This window comes from Nerophis ophidion, linkage group LG17 (assembly GCF_033978795.1).
Source record: "Nerophis ophidion isolate RoL-2023_Sa linkage group LG17, RoL_Noph_v1.0, whole genome shotgun sequence".
Lineage (NCBI taxonomy): Eukaryota > Metazoa > Chordata > Actinopteri > Syngnathiformes > Syngnathidae > Nerophis > Nerophis ophidion.
Window position 1 is genome coordinate 6,644,080 of NC_084627.1, and position 10,207 is coordinate 6,654,286.

The following is a 10,207-nucleotide window of genomic DNA, read 5'->3' on the forward strand; positions in this document are numbered from 1 at the left end:
GTGGACCTGGCGCACGTGTCACCCACTGCCCACCAAGTACCAGAGACCACCACTATGAGGCTTAGCTATGGGACACAGAAAATGTCCCTACTGAAACAAGGACAAATGTCTTCATGAAGGAACACTTGACAAAGAAACATGGCAAGGCTCACAGGACAACTTCCAAAGCAAAGCAAGATCCAACAAACCTGGGAAACTACCTAAGATCTTCATGGGAGGAAGCCAAAGTCTTAGTGGTGAGGAACATAAAAGATCTTGGTAAGTATTGACATTGATGCAGAACTTGGTATCAATGACGTTTTCTCCATGCGGTCACACCAAGAACACAGACCACACCAAGAACACACAAAGAACATAGACCACATCAAGAACACAGACCACACCGAGAACACACAAAGAACATAGACCACAACAATAACACAGACCACACCGAGAACACAGACCACATCAAGAACACAGACCACACCGAGAACACAGACCACATCAAGAACACAGACCACACAGAGAACACAGACCACACCAAGAACACAGACCACACCGAGAACACACAAAGACCATAGACCACAACAATAACACAGACCACACCAAGAACACAGACAACATCAAGAACATAGACCACACCAAGAACACAGACCACACCAAGAACACAGACCACATCAAGAACACAGACCACACCGAGAACACAGACCACATCAAGAACACAGACCACACCGAGAACACACAAAGAACATAGACCACACCAAGTACACGGACCAAACCAAGAACACAGACCACACAGTCCACACCAAGAACACACCAGGAATACAGACCACACCAAAAACACAAACCACACCGAGAACACATCAAGACCACAGACCACACATATAACACAGTCCACACCAAGAACACAGCCCACACCCAGTACACAGACCACACCAGGAACCTACCAAGAACACAGACCACACCAAGTACACAGACCAAACCAAGAACAAAGACCACACAGACCACACCAAGAACACACTAAGTACATAGACCACACCAGGAACACACTAAGTACATAGACCACACCAGGAACACAGACCACACCAAGTACACAGACCACACCAAGAACACACTAAGTACATAGACCACACCAAAAAACACACCAACCGTACACCAAGTACACGGACCACACCAAGAACACACCAGGAATACAGACCACACCGAGAACACACCAAGAACACAGACCACACAGATAACAGTCCACACTAAGAACACACCAAGAACATAGGCCACACCGGGACCTCACCAAGAACATTGACGCCACCAAGACCACAGACCACACAGATAACACAGTCCACACCAAGAACACACCAAGAACACAGACCACACCAAGAACACACCAAGAACACAGACCACACCAAGAACACAGACCACAATGAGAACACAGACCACACCCAGTACACAAACCACACCAAGAACACAGACAACATCAAGTACACGGAACACCAGGAACATATCAAGAACACAGACCACACCAAGTACATAGACCACACCAAAAAACACACCAAAAGCACAGCAAGTACACAGACCACACCAAGAACACAGACCACACCAAGTAGACGGACCACACCAGGAACACACCAAGAACACAGACCACACCAAGAACACACCATGTACATAGACCACACCAAAATCACACCAAGTACACACCAAGTACACACCAAGTACACAGACCACACCAAGAACACAGACCATACCAAGTACACAGACCACACCAAGAACACAAACCACACCAAGTACACAGACCACACCAGGAACATACCAAGAACACAGACCACACCAAGTAGACAGACCACACCAAGAACACACCAAGTACACAGACCACATCAAGAACACAGACCACATCAAGTACACAGAACACCAGGAACATACCAAGAACACAGACCACACCAAGTAGACAGACCACACCAAGTACACAGACCACACCAAGAACACACCAAGTACACAGACCACACCAAGAACACAGACCACATCAAGTACAAAGAACACCAGGAACATACCAAGAACACAGACCACACCAAGAACACATTACGTACATAGACCACACCAAAAAACACACCAACCGTACACCAAGTACACGGACCACACCAAGAACACACCAGGAATACAGACCACACCGAGAACACACCAAGAACACAGACCACACAGATAACAGTCCACACTAAGAACACACCAAGAACACAGGCCACACCGGGAGCTCACCAAGAACATTGACCACACCAAGACCACAGACCACACGGATAACACAGTCCACACCAAGAACACACCAAGACCACAGACCACACAGATAACACAGTCCACACCAAGAACACAGACCACACCAAGAACACAGACCACACCGAGAACACAGACCACACCCAGTACACAAACCACACCAAGAACACAGACCACATCAAGTACACGGAACACCAGGAACATATCAAGAACACAGACCACACCAAGTACATAGACCACACCAAAAAACACACCAAAAGCACAGCAAGTACACAGACCACACCAAGAACACAGACCACACCAAGTAGACGGACCACACCAGGAACACACCAAGAACACAGACCACACCAAGAACACCAAGTACATAGACCACACCAAAATCACACCAAGTACACACCAAGTACACAGACCACACCAAGAACACAGACCATACCAAGTACACAGACCACACCAAGAACACAAACCACACCAAGTACACAGACCACACCAAGAACACAAACCACACCAAGTACACAGACCACACCAGGAACATACCAAGAACACAGACCACACCAAGTAGACAGACCACACCAAGAACACACCAAGTACACAGACCACACCAAGAACACAGACCACATCAAGTACACAGAACACCAGGAACATACCAAGAACACAGACCACACCAAGTACACAGACCACACCAAGAACACAGACAACACCAAGTACACAGACCACACCAAGAACACAGACCACACCAAGTACACAGACCACACCAAGAACACAGACAACACCAAGAACACAGACCACACCAAGAAAACACCAAATACTGACATGTTAGAGAAGATCAAATAACAACAACAACAGGTGATACTGACATAGTACCAGGACCACACCACACACTGATACTGACATGGTACCAGGACCACACTACAGACTGATACTGACATGGTACCAAGACCACACCACACCACACACTGATACTGACATAGTACCAGGACAACACCACACCACACACTGATACTGACATAGTACAAGGACCACACCACACACTGATACTGACATAGTACAAGGACAACACCACACACTGATACTGACATAGTACAAGGACCACACCACACACTGATACTGACATAGTACCAGGACAACACCACACCATACACTGATACTGACATAGTACCAGGACAACACCACACCATACACTGATACTGACATAGTACCAGGACAACACCACACCACACACTGATACTGACATAGTACAAGGACCACACCACACACTGATACTGACATAGTACCAGGACCACACCACACACTGATACTGACATAGTACCAGGACCACACCACACACTGATACTGACATGGTACCAGGACCACACTACAGACTGATACTGACATGGTACCAAGACCACACCACACCACACACTGATACTGACATAGTACCAGGACCACACCACACACTGATACTGACATAGTACCAGGACCACACCACACACTGATACTGACATAGTACAAGGACCACACCACACACTGATACTGACATAGTACCAGGACCACACCACACACTGATACTGACATAGTACAAGGACAACACCACACACTGATACTGACATAGTACCAGGACCACACCACACACTGATACTGACATAGTACCAGGACCACACCACACACTGATACTGACATAGTACCAGGACCACACCACACACTGATACTGACATAGTACAAGGACAACACCACACACTGATACTGACATAGTACCAGGACCACACCACACCACACACTGATACTGACATAGTACCAGGACCACACCACACACTGATACTGACATAGTACAAGGACAACACCACACACTGATACTGACATAGTACCAGGACCACACCACACACTGATACTGACATAGTACCAGGACCACACCACACCACACACTGATACTGACATAGTACCAGGACCACACCACACCACACACTGATACTGACATAGTACCAGGACCACACCACACACTGATACTGACATAGTACAAGGACCACACCACACACTGATACTGACATAGTACCAGGACCACACCACACACTGATACTGACATAGTACCAGGACCACACCACACACTGATACTGACATAGTACAAGGACCACACCACACACTGATACTGACATAGTACCAGGACCACACCACACACTGATACTGACATAGTACAAGGACAACACCACACACTGATACTGACATAGTACCAGGACCACACCACACACTGATACTGACATAGTACCAGGACCACACCACACACTGATACTGACATAGTACAAGGACCACACCACACACTGATACTGACATAGTACCAGGACCACACCACACACTGATACTGACATAGTACCAGGACCACACCACACTCTGATACTGACATGGTACCAGGACCACACCACACACTGATACTGACATAGTACCAGGACCACACCACACACTGATACTGACATAGTACCAGGACCACACCACACACTGATACTGACATAGTACCAGGACCACACCACACACTGATACTGACATAGTACCAGGACCACACCACACCACACACTGATACTGACATAGTACCAGGACCACACCACACACTGATACTGACATAGTACCAGGACCACACCACACCACACTCTGATACTGACATGGTACCAGGACCACACCACACACTGATACTGACATAGTACCAGGACCACACCACACACTGATACTGACATAGTACCAGGACCACACCACACACTGATACTGACATAGTACCAGGACCACACCACACACTGATACTGACATAGTACCAGGACCACACCACACACTGATACTGACATAGTACCAGGACCACACCACACACTGATACTGACATAGTACAAGGACAACACCACACACTGATACTGACATAGTACCAGGACCACACCACACACTGATACTGACATAGTACCAGGACCACACCACACACTGATACTGACATAGTACCAGGACCACACCACACACTGATACTGACATAGTACCAGGACCACACCACACACTGATACTGACATAGTACCAGGACCACACCACACCACACACTGATACTGACATAGTACCAGGACCACACCACACACTGATACTGACATAGTACCAGGACCACACCACACCACACTCTGATACTGACATGGTACCAGGACCACACCACACACTGATACTGACATAGTACCAGGACCACACCACACACTGATACTGACATAGTACCAGGACCACACCACACCACACTCTGATACTGACATGGTACCAGGACCACACCACACACTGATACTGACATAGTACCAGGACCACACCACACACTGATACTGACATAGTACCAGGACCACACCACACACTGATACTGACATAGTACCAGGACCACACCACACACTGATACTGACATAGTACCAGGACCACACCACACACTGATACTGACATAGTACCAGGACCACACCACACACTGATACTGACATAGATCCCAATAATATTGTTTCTCTGTGATTGTTAAAAAGTGTCCATTTTTACTCATGAACATAATGAAGCGAATCAAGTCAGAAGATAGTCTGTCAAAAAACATTTGAATAGTTTGTCAATAAAACATTTGAATAGTTTGTCAATAAAACATTTGAATAGTTTATCAATAAAACAGGTGAATAGTCCTTGTTACGGCGCACGCACAGTCTGAGCTCGGCGCCACAGCGACACCCGTCATGGAAGGACAGTCTCAACCCCGGGAACCCAAGATTGGCGGCCCTAAGTCTTTGGAGGGAGATCTGGAACCTGGCAGAGGTTTCCTGGTAGAGTGTGGATTCATCTTTCAACACCAACCTTCTCGCTCTGCTTCCGATGGAGCTGAGATAGTTTTGGTTTTCTCCCCGCTCTTGAGAACGACATTAAAGTGGACCATGGCAGCCATTAATAAGACTTTGGCTTTGAGCTCCAATTATGCTGATTTTCAAACGGACTTCCAAGCCGTCTTGGCTCCCCCTGCCGATGGAGGCAACACCGTCACCAGGCTTCACAGCTTCCCGCTCCGTGGCTGCTTCCACTCTGGAGCGCCACTTGCTGGGCGGGGACAGCGAATGGGGTGACAAGGCACATCAGAGCGTCCAAAAGCGAGACCTTAGTGAGACCATTAAGGACGGTTTGCTGTGGGATGGACTGTCCTCCTGCCGCAAGCTCATCCAAGTAACCCTGCTCTTCGACCAAAGATTTGTGGAAGGTGCAGTTTAGAGAGAGATCTCGTCAGCAGCCCTACCCCGACCTGCCGGCTGACACCCCACTGGACAGAGATCTCGTCAGCAGCCCTACCCCAACCTGCCGGCTGACACCCCACTGGACAGAGATCTCGTCAGCACCCCTACCCCGACCTGCCGGCTGACACCCCACTGGACAGAGATCTCGTCAGCAGCCCTACCCCGACCTGCCGGCTGACACCCCACTGGACAGAGATCTCGTCAGCACCCCTACCCCGACCTGCCGGCTGACACCCCACTGGACAGAGATCTCGTCAGCACCCCTACCCCGACCTGCCGGCTGACACCCCACTGGACAGAGATCTCGTCAGCACCCCTACCCCGACCTGCCGGCTGACACCCCACTGGACAGAGATCTCGTCAGCACCCCTACCCCGACCTGCCGGCTGACACCCCACTGGACAGAGATCTCGTCAGCACCCCTACCCCGACCTGCCGGCTGACACCCCACTGGACAGAGATCTCGTCAGCACCCCTACCCCGACCTGCCGGCTGACACCCCACTGGACAGAGATCTCGTCAGCAGCCCTACCCCGACCTGCCGGCTGACACCCCACTGGACAGAGATCTCGTCAGCACCCCTACCCCGACCTGCCGGCTGACACCCCACTGGACAGAGATCTCGTCAGCACCCCTACCCCGACCTGCCGGCTGACACCCCACTGGACAGAGATCTCGTCAGCAGCCCTACCCCGACCTGCCGGCTGACACCCCACTGGACAGAGATCTCGTCAGCACCCCTACCCCGACCTGCCGGCTGACACCCCACTGGACAGACATTCCCCTGACTTTTGTCTCCCGCCACTTTTGTCCCAGAGCCTGTGCAAATAGGCAGATCTCGATTGTCATTCGAGGAATGGGAGAGAAGATTTTAGGGAACCCCTCTGCCTCTACAGCGGCCTTGCGGACCACATCATCCGCAACTCCCCCTTATGGCCAAAAGATCTGGCTCACCAGCCCAGGGTGTCCTGGTCAGCCATACTACCATCCCCATCTTCAAAGAAAGAATCCTGGCATACTTTTTCTGCGACCTTGGCCTGGGACTCTAGGACGTTGTCAGTAGGGGCTTACTTGGACTCTGGGGCCGACGAGAGCTTCATCCACCTGGAGTACGCCCGACAAGCAAGGATTCCCGTAACTCCCCTCGACACCTTCATCTCCACTCGAGCCCTGGACGGACACCCTTTGGGGCCCATCAAACATGCACTAAACTATGGTTGACCCTCTCAGGCAACCATACTGAGACCATCAGCCTCTGGGTACTAGATGCCCCAGTAGTCCCTCTTGTCCTGGGCCCTTCTTGGCTGTGTCAACATGACCCCCACATATCCTGGTTCTCTGGTAAGATCCTGGCGTGGAGCACTTCCTGCTCCGTGCACTGCCTCAGATCAGCAATGCCCCTGCAGACCCAAGCCCACCTCATCACCTTCTGATCTCTTCCGAGTTCCTGTTGTTGTGTTGTCTATTACCATTGTTGTTATGTTGTCTATTACCATTGTTGTTATGTTGTCTATTACCATTGTTGTTATGTTGTCTATTACCATTGTTGTTATGTTGTCTATTACCATTGTTGGTATGTTGTCTATTACCATTGTTGTTATGTTGTCTATTACCATTGTTGTTATGTTGTCTATTACCATTGTTGTTATGTTGTCTACTACCATTGTTGTTATGTTGTCTATTACCATTGTTGTTATGTTGTCTACTACCATTGTTGTTGTGTTGTCTATTACCATTGTTGTTATGTTGTCTATTACCATTGTTGTTATGTTGTCTATTACCATTGTTGTTATGTTGTCTATTACCATTGTTGTTATGTTGTCTATTACCATTGTTGTTATGTTGTCTATTACCATTGTTGTTATGTTGTCTATTACCATTGTTGTTATGTTGTCTATTACCATTGTTGTTATGTTGTCTATTACCATTGTTGGTATGTTGTCTATTACCATTGTTGTTATGTTGTCTACTACCATTGTTGTTATGTTGTCTATTACCATTGTTGTTATGTTGTCTACTACCATTGTTGTTATGTTGTCTATTACCATTGTTGTTATGTTGTCTATTACCATTGTTGTTATGTTGTCTATTACCATTGTTGGTATGTTGTCTATTACCATTGTTGTTATGTTGTCTATTACCATTGTTGTTATGTTGTCTATTACCATTGTTGTTATGTTGTCTACTACCATTGTTGTTATGTTGTCTATTACCATTGTTGTTATGTTGTCTACTACCATTGTTGTTGTGTTGTCTATTACCATTGTTGTTATGTTGTCTATTACCATTGTTGTTATGTTGTCTATTACCATTGTTGTTATGTTGTCTATTACCATTGTTGTTATGTTGTCTATTACCATTGTTGTTATGTTGTCTATTACCATTGTTGTTATGTTGTCTATTACCATTGTTGTTATGTTGTCTATTACCATTGTTGTTATGTTGTCTATTACCATTGTTGGTATGTTGTCTATTACCATTGTTGTTATGTTGTCTACTACCATTGTTGTTATGTTGTCTATTACCATTGTTGTTATGTTGTCTACTACCATTGTTGTTATGTTGTCTATTACCATTGTTGTTATGTTGTCTATTACCATTGTTGTTATGTTGTCTATTACCATTGTTGTTATGTTGTCTACTACCATTGTTGTTATGTTGTCTATTACCATTGTTGTTATGTTGTCTATTACCATTGTTGTTATGTTGTCTATTACCATTGTTGTTATGTTGTCTATTACCATTGTTGTTGTGTTGTCTATTACTATTGTTGTTATGTTGTCTATTACCATTGTTGTTATGTTGTCTATTACCATTGTTGTTATGTTGTCTACTACCATTGTTGTTATGTTGTCTACTACCATTGTTGTTATGTTGTCTATTACCATTGTTGTTATGTTGTCTATTACCATTGTTGTTATGTTGTCTATTACCATTGTTGTTATGTTGTCTATTACTATTGTTGTTATGTTGTCTATTACCATTGTTGTTATGTTGTCTATTACCATTGTTGTTATGTTGTCTATTACTATTGTTGGTATGTTGTCTATTACCATTGTTGTTATGTTGTCTATTACCATTGTTGTTATGTTGTCTACTACCATTGTTGTTATGTTGTCTATTACCATTGTTGTTATGTTGTCTATTACCATTGTTGTTATGTTGTCTACTACCATTGTTGGTGTTGTTGATTCTTCCTCCACTGTTGCTCCAAATGATTATTACAGTGTAATAATGCCAGCATTTGTGTTGTATTCCTTGAACAAAGTAACAAAGTATTGATCAGTGAATTGGGGGCGGGATTAAATCAAGTAAAGTGGATCATCATGTTTACAGACTGTACATGACAGTTGACATTATCCATCCATTTCCTACCGCTTGTTCTTTTTGGGTCGCGGGGGGTTGCTGGAGCCTATCTCAGCTGCAATCGGGCAGAAGGCGGCGTACACCCTGGACAAGTCGCCACAATATATTCATTGATATTATTATTGTTGTCCACAGTGTACTTAGTTTTTGTGTCATTGCCTGAAATAAATACATCTTTCATCCTCACTTCCGGGCAAAAGTCAATAAAAAGGCTGACGTCTTTCCTTTGGCGCCGCCAAGAGATCACGTGACGCCGTAAACCCGCGTGACGTCACACTGCAGGAGGACAGGGAGTCTTGCTTGGTGTCTCCCGCCCCCTGCCGGCCGCAGTGTGTCACTGCACCAGGCGCACTTCTTCCGGCCGCCGCCAGAGGGCG